The sequence below is a fragment of the Anomaloglossus baeobatrachus genome, chromosome 1, assembly GCF_048569485.1.
Source record: "Anomaloglossus baeobatrachus isolate aAnoBae1 chromosome 1, aAnoBae1.hap1, whole genome shotgun sequence".
Lineage (NCBI taxonomy): Eukaryota > Metazoa > Chordata > Amphibia > Anura > Aromobatidae > Anomaloglossus > Anomaloglossus baeobatrachus.
The window spans coordinates 292,706,797-292,723,292 of NC_134353.1; positions in this window are offsets into that span (position 1 = coordinate 292,706,797).

Consider the following 16,496-nt stretch of genomic DNA (forward strand, 5'->3'; position numbering starts at 1 on the left):
AGCTGTGATGTGCCTACCTGGAGTGTGGGGTGTGGTGGTGTGTGACCCGTGTCCCCTGGCTTGCCCAGGGCGACACATTCCCCCTTAGCAAAATGCAGACCGTCCGCGGGCTGCCGTCCTACACCGGTTTTATTTTTCTGTAAAAGGGGGTAACAGGGTTAAGAAAACATAAATAACATTTTTAATCATAACTCTTCCCAAGACGGGAGGCACATTTACTTAAACGTTGCAACGGTATACGGTCACGGTTTCCGCTCTCTCCCACCCAAGCAACCTGGCCCTGATGCTGCCCCTAAAACCCAGGCAGCACCCCTTGACCCACAGTCCAGCACAAGTTACCCGAGCGGGATCTGTCCTTCCCCTCCAGAGGGTAGCCACCGGTTCCTTTGGTGGCTGGGCCCTGGCCTGCTCTGCTCAGGGCCCTCCCTCCAACCTGCCTCTCCGGAGACGGTGTTGCGGAAACGGCAACGGTACCCAACATATTTACAAGCCACTTAACGTTTGTGGTGCCCTGCAAGTTCACGGGCTTGTCCATGGATAGTTCCCATGCCAAATAAACTTTAAACGGTCCCCACGGGGACAACGGTGCCAGCTCCTGCCGGTTCAATCACTGCAGACAATCAGGTTATGTACTCGGTCATTTTTCTTCATTTTCTTATCATTCTTTTTCAAACTTTCAAACAAACAACAACAAACTTAAACTCACTGGTGGTCCCAACGGGGACTGCTGCTACGGGCACCCACGGCCCTACTCCGGTCCTCCAGGCTCCAGTGCTCCTTCCAAGGGAGGGGGCGCGGCGCTCGCTCGGGCCTCTGGGCTGCCCTTCAGTGTAGCGTCCAGCGCGAACCACCCCCGCTCCCCAAAGAACCGGGCGTATTGCACTATGTCTCCCGGCATCAGATTGCGGCCGGGATGCTCCTCGGGCAGGTGGGCGTTCACATCCCGCCGGGCTACAAAAACCTCGGCCTCCAGGCCCGGCTCGTAGATGAACCCGTAGCCCCGGTGGACATCAAACCGCCTCACCTGCCCCACGTACAACGGTCCTGGGGCACGGGAGGTCGCCCGCCGGAAGTGCTCTTTCTCCCGGATCGCTCTGGCCACCAGTTCGGCCTTCTTCCGCTCCCTCTCCTCGATCTCCAGGCCCAGCGGTACCGGCTCCCTATCCCAGTACGGCGCTGCTGCCAGCGCCGGCGCACGGGTCGGGCCCCGCGGGACATCCAAAACGTTACCCACTGTCAGGAAGGTGGGCGGCGTATCCCGCGGTGTCATGGCCTTGGGCGCTGCCTTGCAGCAACAACCCGGCGCCACCTCAGCCGAGGTGTGGGGGATGGGCATAGGGGCTTTCCGCTGCCGGGCCTTCGGCTCGGAACGGGTCATCGGCTCCGGCTCGGGGTGTTTTTCAAGGGATGCCTCCGGTTCTACTTTCGGCGTCTTCCACGGTAACACCTCCGGTGTGCCGCGGACTCCGGCTACAGGTCGGCCCGCCTGGGCGGGGACGCTGGGTACTGCTACCGGTTGCGGTGGTAGCAGGCCTAGTGGCGGGGTCACGGCCTCCGGGACGGGTGGCGAGGGAGGCAACGGGGGGAGAGGGCTTGGACCGGGCCCCACAGCCGCGATGACTGGCCCTGCAAGGGCATCGGGATGTGGGTCACTCACCCTCCCTTTCTCCGCTTCCTCCTCGCGTCTCCGCACGGTGGCTACAACGTCCGCCATGTCGGCCTCCCACTCTTCCATGAGGAGCTGCATCTTCACCTGCAGCCGTTGGTAGAGCTGCGCGGTCCGGATCTCCACCCACGCCGCGGTTCCAGGCGCGGGGGCTACGGTGTCGCGGGACGGCATCCACATGATGGCTTTTCTGCTTGCTTCCAGGAACGGTATTCTTGCAAGGTCCTGGCGTCCCTGCTTTTATAGCCGCAGCTACATGCGTCCAGCCGCCATCGCGTCCCCCTTAGCTCTTTTCGGCCCCTCCTCTCTCGGGGCAGGGTTTTGGCCTTCGCGCCTCTACTGCTCGAGAAGACGCTCGAGCGGGAACTTTTCGCGCCAAAGATGGCGGCTTCTGAAATTTTTCTGCCGGATGCCTCCGGCGGTAACAAGGCGCACCTCTACCTGACGGCAGAGCGGTAAGATCCTGTTCGTGACGCCAAGTTGTCGCGGGCGGGGAGGAGGGTGTCAGCACACCGCGCTCACCCCTTCTGCTCGGGTCCGGCAGCTGCTCCTGGTGGCTCGAGCTGTGGGCCGGATCCCGGGGTTTCTCGAGCGGCACTCCTCGCCCGTGAGTGAAAGGGGGGGTGTTTGTGGTTTGATGTGGGGATTGTTATAGTTCGTGACGCCACCCACGGTTGTGGTGATGGCACCACCGCTGCTCAGTATGGGGGTCCCGGGGATGGTGATGCGGAGCAGCCAGGTGTTGTGTTGCCCCTCCGTGGGTAGGGGTTGGTGATCCCGGGGCCCGGTGATGAGATGTGAAGTGTAGGGCCTGGAGGGCGCAGGGACGCGGGGGCAGCGCTGTGCCTTGCAGCACTATGGTACTCACTCAGCCTGACACACGGACACAGTTTGTACGGTAAACCAAACGGCTGGTAGGACGGTCCCACAGACGGCTGCACCTGCACTCCCGGTAGGTGACGGTGATGTCCCTCTTCCTTGCACCTTTGTTTGACTTGTGGTATCGGTGGATTCCCTCCGGTTACCCGCTCCCCGGCTGCAATATGGGCCGGAGGAGCTCTACACTTTGCCCGCAGGCGCTGGCCCTGGGGAAACTGGTGCCCTGGCGGTGGCGGTGTCTCCCCGGTTCAGGTTGGGCTGTTGCCTTCACTCGGGACTTGGTTGTTGGGGGAGCTGCGTCCCCGTCACTGACGGATTTGGCAAATCTGGCGACTCCTAGCCTTGCCGGGGTCCGAGAGGCCCCTGCCCTGGTGCTGACTGTCCTTCAGAACACTGCTCCAGACCACCGGGCACACAGCCAACGGGGTCCTTCCAGGAACTTCCAAACCGTCCCCCTCCAGACAGTCACCGCCGTTACTGACCTTGCTGTTCTGGCCCTCACAAAGCTGGACCCTTCAGGCTGTCCTTCTCTTCTGTCACTTTACTTGCTTTCCTCCTTTACTACTTTCACTTTCACTTTCTGAACTCCTCTCCTCCCTGAGCTGAACTCTGTTGTTTACTCAAGCTCGTCCCTGAGCTGACTGCTGTTACTCCTTCCACTTCCTCCTCCTGGACTCATCTGCCTGGTTACTTCCTGCCTCCAGAGCTGTGAGCTCCTTGGTGGGCGGAGCCAACCGCCTGGCCCACCCCCTGGTGTGCATCATCAGACTCCTGGAGGAAGGCAACAAGGATTTCTGGTTAGCTGTGATGTGCCTACCTGGAGTGTGGGGTGTGGTGGTGTGTGACCCGTGTCCCCTGGCTTGCCCAGGGCGACACACTTGCATATGTTAGCTGATTTGAACAGCAGACATGTGTGCCTCGCAGACGCAGTTGGATCCGTGATGTTTTTGTTTTAACCCCTTAAATAAACCTATACATGTTTGATGTGTACCAACTTGTGCTGACCTGAGGCATCACACCGACACATCAGTTTTACAATATGGTGAACACAGTGAATAAAATTTTAGAAAAACAATCATGCAATCGGGTTCCCAATTTATTAATCTATCTCTAACTTTCCAACTCCAGCAATGGATTGAGCCATTTTTCTTTGTGATGTATGTAAACTCCTAGGTAAGGAGAACATATTTCACACTATTGATGCAGATAATTTAAAAATTGATAAATTACTACTTTCTTTCTTTCTTTATGCTAAGTAAAGTTTGGGAAAAGTTTTAAAAGATTTTAGTACAGAGACATTCAGTTTAGTGTAACGGGGTGCCGGGGGTGCCTCGGGGGTTGTAGTCGTGGCCCCTTTTTCTATCAGGCTTACCCCCGGCTCCGCCGTCACTTTTGGGACAGGAGATTGCTTGGTGGGGCAGAGTGTGGTGGTACAGAAAACACTGTCAGATGTATAAAGACTTTGCAGACGAAGATCAGTTGAATCAGAAGGCACGTTTATTGCACACATCTTCACAACAGTGGCAGTAAGCTGATAGCGTCGTTTCACAACTCCTGATGGGGGAACACCTCTTCTTGTCGTCTCCTCTCGTGGGGATGTGCCCGGCTATTCTACTTCACCTGGGCTCCCACTCCGGCTACAGCAGACCTGACCCACTCAAACCTGTTTCACCATAGAGGACACTTTCTCTTTCTCTGTTCTTCGTACGCTGTTCAGCTAGCTCCCACACCCTGCCCCCACTGCTCCTTCTCTCCTGTCCCGGACTCGACTGCCTCAAAAGTGACGGCGGAGCCGGGGGTAAGCCTGATAGAAAAAGGGGCCACGACTACAACCCCCGAGGCACCCCCGGCACCCCGTTACATGTGGCGTAGTTGGCAGGATCCGGATTATCTGCAGGGGGTCCCGGTCCCCGAATGTGAAGACCAAGTGGTGCCTAAGGCGTTGGACCAGGCACAGGACGGTACTAAAATGGCCGCCATCTTCACGAACGCAGTGAGCGCGCGAAGAATTGGCGCCAAACAAAAAACCCTGAGTTGGCCGGCGAAGAAAAAGAAGTACAGAGTGCGCCGCCCAAAGAGGGGAGGTGCTGGCCCCAAGATGTTGCTGAAGACATGTGAAGAGGGCGGCGTTACAGAAAAAAAGAGGTGTCGCCTGTGCTGGGTCAATTTGATGTGCGAGACTGGGGGTGGAGTGTATACAAGAGCGGGAAAAGAAGGCCCGTCTCCACCTTCCCCAGCATCTCCACTGTCCCCGGCGCCATTACAGAAAGAGCTGCAAGAGACGCCAACTCAGCAACCGATTAGGAGCGAGATGGAGACTCAGATAAAGCAGCGAGCTGCAGCGGACGCGCTGGTGGCAACCAGCCTGGGAAGAGGACGTCCGAGGCAGACTGCAGCCGAAGAGGCGCTTACTGTTAAACTACCGGCTGAGCCAGGAGGTCCGGAGCGGCCCGCAAAAGTAACGTGGGTCACTTCATGGGACGCCGTGACTGGCGAAACAACCACGGAAGTCCGGGCACATCCCCACTAGAGGAGACGACAAGGAAAGATTTCCCCGGACAGGAATTGTGACCGTGCGCTACAAGATCCGTGCATTGAGCTGTCTGTGAAACTCTGGGCAATAAAGATGTCGTTTGGTTTATCTGATCCCTGCCTGAAGAGTCTTCCTGCGGCTGATAATATGCTCTTTTCCACCACACTCTGCCCCACAGAACAATCCCCTGTCCCAATAGTGACGGCGGAGCCGGGGGTTGGCCTGATAGAAAAAGGGGCCACGACTACAATCCCCGAGCCACCCCCGGCACCCCGTTACATTAGTACAATTGTTCAGCTATGGAATAATCCTTATTTTTCCCACATGAAGCAAAAAATTGTTACACTGCTGGGTGTGAACCCACTGTGCCGCAGCACCGGGTCATTCTGGAAGGGCGTAACTAGGCAACCACCTTGTTTTCACTAGACTAGAGCCTCTGATGGTGAGGATAAGCTTATGCTGGAAGCTAGCCTAGCCTTCAGGTGCTACTTCAGGGGACATTTCAAGACTGTGCCAGCTGACCCGAGGGGTCAGGATGCAGGGGTCAGGCTTAAATGCAGACAGGACAGCTGATGCAGACTGGACATCTGGTACATGCTTGTACAGCAGGTACGGTATGTACAGCAGGTATATTAGGTTCAGGCAGGTACTAAAGCACAGGTTTGGGTTAACAGGCACAGGTGATGGACACAGGGAATGGGACAAGACAACTAGCAGCGTGTCTTTATCAATAACACTACATTACTCAGTCACCTTACATAAGGAGAGGATGTCTTAAATACCCACTGATCTCAGCCAAAGGCTGAGAGGCACTTTCGGGTTAGGGCTAGAGATGAGCGAACCGGTCCCGGTTCGGCTCGAGGTCGGTTCGCCGAACGGAGGTCCCGTTCGAGTTCGGCTCGTCGAACGTTCGACGAACCGAACTCGAACTGCATAGGAAACAATGGCAGGCAATCACAAACACAGAAAAACACCTAGAAAACACCCTCAAAGGTGTCCAAAAGGTGACAAACAACTCACAACACAACACAAACACATGGGAAAGTGACAAGGACAAATTCTCATGTGAAAACAAAACAGCGTTACGAGGAAAAAGAGGATGAGACACAGATATAGGCATGGCATGTTCTTCTAAAATCATGTAAAACACCGCAAGGTGACTCCAAGCGGAGTCTCCGTTTTTTTCCAAAAATTGTGCCCCACACACACCCACCCATTCAGTGGCAGCACTTGTGCCCTAGTTGTACACTTCACAGCTAGATTTGCATCAAGCACATTCCAAAATACGCCATTCTTATCCGTCCCCAGGATGACACCGGGGTAGGTAGCAAAGTCTTTCCTGATCCTAGCTCTGTTCATCTTGGCTTCTTTTAAAAACACATCAAGCAAGGGTTACTCCAAGCGGAGCCTCCCTTTTTTCCAAAAATTGTGCCCCACACACCCACCCATTCAGTGGCAGCACTTGTGCCCTAGTTGTACACTTCACAGCTAGATTTGCATCAAGCACATTCAAAAATACGCTATTCTTAACCGTCCCCAGGATGACACCGGGGTAGGTAGCAAAGTCTTTGCTGAACCATGACTTGTTCATCTTGGCTTCTTTTAAAAACAATGTAAGCAAGGGTTACTCCAAGCGAAGTCTCCCTTTTTTTCCAAAAATTGTGGCCCACACACACCCACCCATTCAGTGGCAGCACTTGTGCCCTAGTTGTACACTTCACAGCTAGATTTGCATCAAGCACATTCAAAAATACGCCATTCTTATCCGTCCCCAGGATGACACCGGGGTAGGTAGCAAAGTCTTTCCTGATCCCAGCTCTGTTCATCTTGGCTTCTTTTAAAAACAATGTAAGCAAGGGTTACTCCAAGCGAAGTCTCCCTTTTTTCCAAAAATTGTGCCCCACACACACCCACCCCATCAGTGGCAGCACTTGTGCCCCAGTTGTACACTTCACAGCTAGATTTGCATCAAGCACATTCAAAAATACGCCATTCTTATCCGTCCCCAGGATGACACCGGGGTAGGTAGCAAAGTCTTTCCTGATCCCAGCTCTGTTCATCTTGGCTTCTTTTAAAAACACATCAAGCAAGGGTTACTCCAAGCGGAGCCTCCCTTTTTTCCAAAAATTGTGCCCCACACACCCACCCATTCAGTGGCAGCACTTGTGCCCTAGTTGTACACTTCACAGCTAGATTTGCATCAAGCACATTCAAAAATACGCTATTCTTAACCGTCCCCAGGATGACACCGGGGTAGGTAGCAAAGTCTTTGCTGAACCATGACTTGTTCATCTTGGCTTCTTTTAAAAACAATGTAAGCAAGGGTTACTCCAAGCGGAGCCTCCCTTTTTTCCAAAAATTGTGCCCCACACACACCCACCCATTCAGTGGCAGCACTTGTGCCCTAGTTGTACACTTCACAGCTAAATTTGCATCAAGCACATTCCAAATCCACAAGCATTTACTCTCCCCAGGATGACACAGGGGTAGTAAATTCCTTCTGGATCCATGACTTGTTCATTTTGATGAACGTCAGTCTGTCCACATTGTCACTGGACAGACGCGTGCGCTTATCTGTCAGCACACACCCAGCAGCACTGAAGACACGTTCAGAGACAACGCTGGCAGCTGGACACGACAAAATCTCCAAGGCGTAACTGGATAGCTCTGGCCATTTCTCTAGATTTGAAGCCCAAAAGGAGCAAGGCTCCATTTGCAAAGTCATGGCATCGATGTTCATTTGTAGATACTCCTGTATCATCCTCTCCAGCCGTTGACTATGTGTCAGACTTGTTGTCTCTGGTGGCCTTGCAAAGGACGGTCTAAAAAAATTATGAAAAGATTCCATAAAATTGCTGTTACCAGCACCAGATACGGTCCTACTGGTACGTGTAGACTGTTGAAGATGACGAGACCGTCCCATGTTTGTCAAGTTACAACTGGGAGATTCACTCCCTGCACCTGCACGGTTGTTTGGTGGAAAAGCGGATCTAAGATCGAGTAACAGCTTCTGCTGATACTCCTGCATACGTGCGTCCCTTTCTATGGCTGGAATTATGTCACAAAATTTGGACTTGTACCGGGGATCTAATAGTGTGGCAAGCCAGTAGTCATCATCACTTCTAATTTTGACAATACGAGGGTCATGTTGGAGGTAGTGCAACAAGAAGGCACTCATGTGTCTTGCGCAGCCATGCGGACCAAGTCCACGCTGTGTTTGTGGCATAGAGGTGCTAACCGTTCTTTCTTCCTCTGACATCTCCCCCCAACCTCTTTCAACTGAAATTTGACCAAGGTCTCCCTCATCTGCTGAGTCTTCCATGCCCATGGATAGTTCGTCCTCCATTTCTTCATGTCCTGCTGCACCTTCCTCAACATCTCGCCTGCTACCATGCGCCCTTGTTGATCCCTGTCCCCCATGCTCCCATGCCTGGCGCCTTGGTGATGATGAACGTCTGGACCTTGGTGATGTTGTTGTGTCTTGCGCTAATGAATCCTCCTGTAGTTCATCCCCTTCCTGTTCTCCCACCCCCTGACTCCGAATAGTGTTTAGCGTGTGCTCCAGCATGTAAATGACTGGAATCGTCATGCTGATAATGGCATTGTCAGCGCTAAACATATTCGTTGCCATGTCGAAACTGTGCAGAAGGGTGCATAGGTCCTTGATCTGAGACCACTCCATCAGGGTGATCTGCCCCACCTCTGCATCTCGTTGGCCCAGGCTATACGTCATGACGTATTGCACCAGGGCACGGCGGTGCTGCCACAGTCGCTGTAACATGTGGAGAGTTGAATTCCAGCATGTCGCCACATCGCATTTCAGGCGATGAACCGGCAGGCCGAAAGACTTCTGGAGCGATGCAAGTCGCTCAGCTGCGGCGCTTGAACGGCGGAAGTGAGCAGACAGTTTTCGTGCCCTGTTCAGAAGGCCATCTAGGCCGGGATAGTGTGTTAAAAATTGCTGCACGACAAGGTTCAACACGTGAGCCATACAAGGTACGTGTGTCACCTTGCCCAGGCGAAGGGCCGCACCCAGGTTTGCAGCATTGTCGCACACGGCCTTACCAGGCTGCAGGTTGAGTGGAGACAACCATTTATTAAACTCGGACCGCAGAGCTGACCACAACTCCTCAGCTGTGTGACTCTTATTCCCAAGACATGTCAAGCTAAAGACCGCCTGATGCCGTTGCGCTCTGCTGCCAGCATAGTAATGAGGGGTGCGTGATTCCTTCTGCGCAGTGAGAACGCTGGTGGCCTGACCAGGCAGGCTTGGGGCGGAGGTGGAGGACCCAGATGAGGTGGAGGATGCAGAAGCAGTGGCGGAACTTGGACAGACAGAGGATTGACACACAAGTCGTGGGGACGGCAAGACTTGTGCAGCAGACCCTTCACCATCTATCACCATAGTTACCCAGTGCCCAGTGAGCGACATGTAACGTCCCTGTCCATGCTTACTGGTCCAAGTATCGGTGGTGAAATGCACCCGTTCACACACAGAGTTTCTCAAGGAAGCGGTGATGTTGTGTGCGACATGCTGGTGTAGCGCGGGCACACCTTTCTTAGAGAAGTAGTGGCGACTAGGCATCTGGTACTGGGGCACAGCGACAGACATAAGGTCTCTAAAATCCTGTGTGTCCACTAGGCGGAAAGGCAGCATTTCGGTAGCCAACAGCTTACAGAGGGATAGAGTCAACCTCTTAGCTTTGTCATGGGTCGCAGGAAATGGCCTTTTATTTGTCCACATCTGAGGGACAGAGATCTGGCTGCTGTGTGTAGACGGTGTGGAGTAGGGTGTCCCTGGAAAAATGCAGGTTTGTGAGGAAAGTGCAGGCGGAGACATGATGTTGCCTTCATCCAAAGTTGGTGCTATCGATGTCTGATAGAGCTGTACACACTCACTTGTTTCCCCTTCCAAAACAACTGACGACCTACCAAGCAAACTGCCTGTTGCGGTTACAGTGGTGGAAGTTGTGGGTGGAAAAACAGGTGTGACAGCTGTCCCCACAGTCCTAGAAGATGACGAGCGCGCGGATGCACTGGAAGGGGCAGGCGGTGGATGGTTCGCTCCGCTAGGCCGCATTGCAGCACGGTGAGCTTCCCACCAGGCCATATGATATTTATTCATGTGACGATTCATGGAAGAAGTTGTCAAACTGCTGAGGTTTTCACCTCTACTAAGAGAACCATGACAAATTTTACAGATCACATAATTTGGGCGATCTTTTTCTATGTCAAAAAAGGACCAGGCTAGGCAAGGCTTAGAGGCCATGCGACCTGTTGATCCACCCCGAATAATGCTCAGAGGCAGAGTGGTGGCTGAGGATGCAGTTGTAGATGTGCTACCAGTACTCCGACTCTGTCCAGGAAGGCGCAAGGTAACTTCGTCATCAGTTGCATCCTCCTCCACCACCTCTGTTGACCTCCTCGAGTGCCTGACTGTGGGTTGACAGTAGGTGGGATATAGAACTTCATCATCAATTGTTGTGTTTGCACTCCCCTCCCCCTCAGACCGAGCTTCTTCTTGCCCTGACCGAATATTTAAGTTGTCATCCCAATCGGTTATCTGAGTCTCATCTTCATCAGTATGTTCCTCATTGTCTATAACCACAGGTGTTACAGTTTGTGATAAAGGGTCAACATTATGCTCCGAAACTTGGTCCTCACGGCCTGAATCAGAGTCACAAAGGTTCTGGGCATCACTGCAGACCATTTCCTGTTCTGTACTCACTGTAGCTTGGGAGCAGACCTCTGATTCCCAGGCTATAGTGTGACTGAACAGCTCTGCAGACTCAGCCATCTCAGTTCCACCATACTGTGCAGGGCTGATGGAGACTTCAGAGCTGGGAGAAAGCAAGTTTCATTGGGATGACAACTCAGAGGACTGGTGTTTTTTGGATGCGGTACTTGAAGTGGCTGAGAGGGCACTTGTTGGACCACTTGAGATCCATTCAAGCATTTTCCTTTTTTGGCCATCGACTACCTTTGTTCCTGTTGTTCGTGTCCGTAAAAAAGGGAGCACATCGGATTGTCCACGGTAAGTAGTAGACATCTTACTTTTGCTGGTAGATGGTCTATCTTCAGTAGATGATAATGGAGCTTTGCCACCTTCCCCACGGACAAAACCTTTTATGCCTTTTCCACCACGCCTCTTCCCCTTTCCACCAGCATCTGTCATTTTGCCACTCATGTTGATTGCGACAAGATTGTGGACTGAAAATGTGGTAGTAAAAATTGAGAGGTGGTGTAGATTGCAGTGGTGGTCTAGCTTTATTAACAGCAGAATAATATAGAATAAATATCCATGACAATGCAACTACGGCCCTTAAACTGGCAGCAAAAATTGCTAGTATAATGGCTTAGTTATAATGAGTTGGAGTGTGCAATGCAGGCAGAGGTGCTGCAAATGTCTTTGCACTAGTGGGACTATAGCAAAGTCCAATAGCCACGTTTAGGATGCCACTAGGTACACTGAGTGTTTGCTAGTATAATGGCTTAGTTATAATGAGTTGGAGTGTGCAATGCAGGCAGAGGTGCTGCAAATGTCTTTGCACTAGTGGGACTATAGCAAAGTCCAATAGCCACGTTTAGGATGCCACTAGGTACACTGAGTGTTTGCTAGTATAATGGCTTAGTTATCATGAGTTGGAGTGTGCAATGCAGGCAGAGGTGCTGCAAATGTCTTTGCACTAGTGGGACTATAGCAAAGTCCAATAGCCACGTTTAGGATGCCACTAGGTACACTGAGTGTTTGCTAGTATAATGGCTTAGTTATAATGAGTTGGAGTGTGCAATGCAGGCAGAGGTGCTGCAAATGTCTTTGCACTAGTGGGACTATAGCAAAGTCCAATAGCCACGTTTAGGATGCCACTAGGTACACTGAGTGTTTGCTAGTATAATGGCTTAGTTATCATGAGTTGGAGTGTGCAATGCAGGCAGAGGTGCTGCAAATGTCTTTGCACTAGTGGGACTATAGCAAAGTCCAATAGCCACGTTTAGGATGCCACTAGGTACACTGAGTGTTTGCTAGTATAATGGCTTAGTTATAATGAGTTGGAGTGTGCAATGCAGGCAGAGGTGCTGCAAATGTCTTTGCACTAGTGGGACTATAGCAAAGTCCAATAGCCATGTTTAGGATGCCACTAGGTACACTGAGTGTTTGCTAGTATAATGGCTTAGTTATAATGAGTTGGAGTGTGGAATGCAGGCAGAGGTGCTGCAAATGTCTTTGCACAAGTGGGACTATAGCAAAGTCCAATAGCCACGTTTAGGACGCCACTAGGTACACTGAGTGTTTGCTAGTATAATGGCTTAGTTATAATGAGTTGGAGTGTGCAATGCAGGCAGAGGTGCTGCAAATGTCTTTGCACTAGTGGGACTATAGCAAAGTCCAATAGCCACGTTTAGGATGCCACTAGGTACACTGAGTGTTTGCTAGTAAAATGGCTTAGTTATCATGAGTTGGAGTGTGCAATGCAGGCAGAGGTGCTGCAAATGTCTTTGCACTAGTGGGACTATAGCAAAGTCCAATAGCCACGTTTAGGATGCCACTAGGTACACTGAGTGTTTGCTAGTATAATGGCTTAGTTATAATGAGTTGGAGTGTGCAATGCAGGCAGAGGTGCTGCAAATGTCTTTGCACTAGTGGGACTATAGCAAAGTCCAATAGCCATGTTTAGGATGCCACTAGGTACAATGAGTGTTTGCAAGTATAATGGCTTAGTTATCATGAGTTGGAGTGTGCAATGCAGGCAGAGGTGCTGCAAAATGTCTTTGCACTAGTGGGACTATAGCAAAGTCCAATAGCCACGTTTAGGATGCCACTAGGTACACTGAGTGTTTGCTAGTATAATGGCTTAGTTATCATGAGTTGGAGTGTGCAATGCAGGCAGAGGTGCTGCAAATGTCTTTGCACTAGTGGGACTATAGCAAAGTCCAATAGCCACGTTTAGGATGCCACTAGGTACACTGAGTGTTTGCTAGTATAATGGCTTAGTTATCATGAGTTGGAGTGTGCAATGCAGGCAGAGGTGCTGCAAATGTCTTTGCACTAGTGGGACTATAGCAAAGTCCAATAGCCACGTTTAGGATGCCACTAGGTACACTGAGTGTTTGCTAGTATAATGGCTTAGTTATAATGAGTTGGAGTGTGCAATGCAGGCAGAGGTGCTGCAAATGTCTTTGCACTAGTGGGACTATAGCAAAGTCCAATAGCCACGTTTAGGATGCCACTAGGTACACTGAGTGTTTGCTAGTATAATGGCTTAGTTATCATGAGTTGGAGTGTGCAATGCAGGCAGAGGTGCTGCAAATGTCTTTGCACTAGTGGGACTATAGCAAAGTCCAATAGCCACGTTTAGGATGCCACTAGGTACACTGAGTGTTTGCTAGTATAATGGCTTAGTTATAATGAGTTGGAGTGTGCAATGCAGGCAGAGGTGCTGCAAATGTCTTTGCACTAGTGGGACTATAGCAAAGTCCAATAGCCACGTTTAGGATGCCACTAGGTACACTGAGTGTTTGCTAGTATAATGGCTTAGTTACAATGAGTTGGAGTGTGCAATGCAGGCAGAGGTGCTGCAAATGTCTTTGCACTAGTGGGACTATAGCAAAGTCCAATAGCCACGTTTAGGATGCCACTAGGTACACTGAGCGTTTGCTAGTATAATGGCTTAGTTATCATGAGTTGGAGTGTGCAATGCAGGCAGAGGTGCTGCAAATGTCTTTGCACTAGTGGGACTATAGCAAAGTCCAATAGCCACGTTTAGGATGCCACTAGGTACACTGAGTGTTTGCTAGTATAATGGCTTAGTTATCATGAGTTGGAGTGTGCAATGCAGGCAGAGGTGCTGCAAATGTCTTTGCACTAGTGGGACTATAGCAAAGTCCAATAGCCACGTTTAGGATGCCACTAGGTACACTGAGTGTTTGCTAGTATAATGGCTTAGTTATAATGAGTTGGAGTGTGCAATGCAGGTAGAGGTGCTGCAAATGTCTTTGCACTAGTGGGACTATAGCAAAGTCCAATAGCCACGTTTAGGATGCCACTAGGTACACTGAGTGTTTGCTAGTATAATGGCTTAGTTATAATGAGTTGGAGTGTGCAATGCAGGCAGAGGTGCTGCAAATGTCTTTGCACTAGTGGGACTATAGCAAAGTCCAATAGCCACGTTTAGGATGCCACTAGGTACACTGAGTGTTTGCTAGTATAATGGCTTAGTTATAATGAGTTGGAGTGTGCAATGCAGGCAGAGGTGCTGCAAATGTCTTTGCACTAGTGGGACTATAGCAAAGTCCAATAGCCACGTTTAGGATGCCACTAGGTACACTGAGTGTTTGCTAGTATAATGGCTTAGTTATAATGAGTTGGAGTGTGCAATGCAGGCAGAGGTGCTGCAAATGTCTTTGCACTAGTGGGACTATAGCAAAGTCCAATAGCCACGTTTAGGATGCCACTAGGTACACTGAGTGTTTGCTAGTATAATGGCTTAGTTATCATGAGTTGGAGTGTGCAATGCAGGCAGAGGTGCTGCAAATGTCTTTGCACTAGTGGGACTATAGCAAAGTCCAATAGCCACGTTTAGGATGCCACTAGGTACACTGAGTGTTTGCTAGTATAATGGCTTAGTTATAATGAGTTGGAGTGTGCAATGCAGGCAGAGGTGCTGCAAATGTCTTTGCACTAGTGGGACTATAGCAAAGTCCAATAGCCACGTTTAGGATGCCACTAGGTACACTGAGTGTTTGCTAGTATAATGGCTTAGCTATCATGAGTTGGAGTGTGCAATGCAGGCAGAGGTGCTGCAAATGTCTTTGCACTAGTGGGACTATAGCAAAGTCCAATAGCCACGTTTAGGATGCCACTAGGTACACTGAGTGTTTGCTAGTATAATGGCTTAGTTATAATGAGTTGGAGTGTGCAATGCAGGCAGAGGTGCTGCAAATGTCTTTGCACTAGTGGGACTATAGCAAAGTCCAATAGCCACGTTTAGGATGCCACTAGGTACACTGAGTGTTTGCTAGTATAATGGCTTAGTTATAATGAGTTGGAGTGTGCAATGCAGGCAGAGGTGCTGCAAATGTCTTTGCACTAGTGGGACTATAGCAAAGTCCAATAGCCACGTTTAGGATGCCACTAGGTACACTGAGTGTTTGCTAGTATAATGGCTTAGTTATCATGAGTTGGAGTGTGCAATGCAGGCAGAGGTGCTGCAAATGTCTTTGCACTAGTGGGACTATAGCAAAGTCCAATAGCCACGTTTAGGATGCCACTAGGTACACTGAGTGTTTGCTAGTATAATGGCTTAGTTATAATGAGTTGGAGTGTGCAATGCAGGCAGAGGTGCTGCAAATGTCTTTGCACTAGTGGGACTATAGCAAAGTCCAATAGCCACGTTTAGGATGCCACTAGGTACACTGAGTGTTTGCTAGTATAATGGCTTAGTTATAATGAGTTGGAGTGTGCAATGCAGGCAGAGGTGCTGCAAATGTCTTTGCACTAGTGGGACTATAGCAAAGTCCAATAGCCACGTTTAGGATTCCACTAAGTACACTGAGTGTTTGCTAGTATAATGGCTTAGTTATCATGAGTTGGAGTGTGCAATGCAGGCAGAGGTGCTGCAAATGTCTTTGCACTAGTGGGACTATAGCAAAGTCCAATAGCCACGTTTAGGATACCACTAGGTACACTGAGTGTTTGCTAGTATAATGGCTTAGTTATAATGAGTTGGAGTGTGCAATGCAGGCAGAGGTGCTGCAAATGTCTTTGCACTAGTGGGACTATAGCAAAGTCCAATAGCCACGTTTAGGATGCCACTAGGTACACTGAGTGTTTGCTAGTATAATGGCTTAGTTATAATGAGTTGGAGTGTGCAATGCAGGCAGAGGTGCTGCAAATGTCTTTGCACTAGTGGGACTATAGCAAAGTCCAATAGCCACGTTTAGGATGCCACTAGGTACACTAAGTGTTTGCTAGTATAATGGCTTAGTTATCATGAGTTGGAGTGTGCAATGCAGGCAGAGGTGCTGCAAATGTCTTTGCACTAGTGGGACTATAGCAAAGTCCAATAGCCACGTTTAGGATGCCACTAGGTACACTGAGTGTTTGCTAGTATAATGGCTTAGTTATAATGAGTTGGAGTGTGCAATGCAGGCAGAGATGCTGCAAATGTCTTTGCACTAGTGGGACTATAGCAAAGTCCAATAGCCACGTTTAGGATGCCACTAGGTACACTGAGTGTTTGCTAGTATAATGGCTTAGTTATCATGAGTTGGAGTGTGCAATGCAGGCAGAGGTGCTGCAAATGTCTTTGCACTAGTGGGACTATAGCAAAATCCAATAGCCACGTTTAGGATGCCACTAGGTACACTGAGTGTTTGCTAGTATAATGGCTTAGTTATAATGAGTTGGAGTGTGCAATG